This window comes from Trichechus manatus, unplaced genomic scaffold (assembly GCF_000243295.1).
Source record: "Trichechus manatus latirostris isolate Lorelei unplaced genomic scaffold, TriManLat1.0 scaffold00001, whole genome shotgun sequence".
Taxonomy (NCBI): Eukaryota; Metazoa; Chordata; class Mammalia; order Sirenia; family Trichechidae; genus Trichechus; species Trichechus manatus.
The window spans coordinates 36,637,561-36,639,202 of record NW_004443937.1 but is presented as its reverse complement, the minus strand read 5'-3'; positions in this window follow the sequence as shown (position 1 = coordinate 36,639,202).

Sequence of the window (1,642 nt, the reverse complement as noted above, 5' to 3'; positions counted from 1 at the left end):
GACGGCAATGGGTTTGGTTTGGTTTTTGGAGCCCTGGTGATGCAGTGGTTAACAGCTTGGCTGCTAACCAAAATGTCGGTGGTTCAAATCCACCAGCCGCTCCTTGGAAATTCTATAGGGCAGTTCTACTCTGTCCTATAGGGTTGCACTGAGTTGGAATCGACTCGATGGCAATGGGTTTGGTTTTTTGTTAAATAACATCCTATATCCTAGTATTCTGACATACCTGCATACAATCTGATAATACCTTTTAAGTCAGCAAATATGAAATTCAGGGCATGGAATGTTTGATAAGAGCTCAATCTAGCATAGTCATGGTGTCAATACAGGACACATAAGCTTTTCTCACGGGCACAAACAAATATGTCATAATTTTTTCTTTCAAAATATCTCTCAACTTTTTGCTGGTTTTCTTGCAAATTACTGAAGGGTCTTGTGAACATGTTTGAAAGCAGACCAAAAACAAAGGAAAAAAAGAAAAAATATATATTTTGCAAAAAAAAAAACAAAATCAGATTCTGGCTTGAATGTATCATTTTTGTATTTGTCAACTAATGTTAAAACGCTCCTAAAAATGTTATTTAGGAAGGCACAATTCGGTAGATCCATTTTTCCATTACAGCTTTTTCTAAGCAAGATCCCAAGAAACTTGCCACCTTAATTTTTTCCCTTAAAGTCCTTTAAGGGCTTCAAGGTTCAATCTGCAGTGCAGGTAAAACCCTCATTCTCAAACTTACTGAAGAATTAGCAATACAATGGACTGAGCAGAATATGAAAACTATTTTTATCAAAAGAGGAATGTTCTTATGGTACTGGGTTCAGAGATGAAAGAATCTAGAACGAGGGCTTAATGACTGGAAAATCAAGAGCTCTTCTTGAGGTGGATGGGCTTTTATTACCTAAGCTGGAAATTAAATGAAGGGATATGAGATAACATTACCGTTACCCTGAACATCAAAAACAGTAACAGCTAAAGCATTACAAATAAAGTATAGTGATAACTGAGTCAGTAAAGCTTAGTTACCATTTTAGGCTAGACACTAATCAGTACAACCTTTTGTAATTTCTAACTGTAAAAAGCATTTGGCTTCATATTTAAAATCTTTTTACAATATAAATTATATATACAATGTTATCCTGTAACTCAAACTATAATGTTCAAGTCTATAAAAACAATAGGTTTTTTTTTCCAGAGATGCCCGAAAGTCCTGCCACTCTCATTTCTTCTATTTATAAAAACTGACAATTTTGAAAATACTTCTAGCACAGAAGCTCAATGGTTCAACCAAAAGTTCAAGCCCTGTCAGACGGTTTCTCATCATGTATTGTGCTGTAATCTCTAACATCATATGGTCAAACACCCTGTTGCTTTATGAACATTTTTCAGGGCAAGAGTAATTAAAGACAATGGGATCAAGTTGAATATGTTGCTATTCTCTTTGAATACTAAATTGTGCTCCCATCCTAAAAATTAAAATGAGCTGCAGTAAGAATGAGAATATAAATATGTCCATTTGCACCATACACTAAAAACTAAAATCTAGAATAAGAGACTGAATATATTTGTTGACTGAAAAACGGATGAGAAGCAATGACAATTGGTTATGGTGTATTCTAATCTTTGTTAAAAGTGAAATTGTAC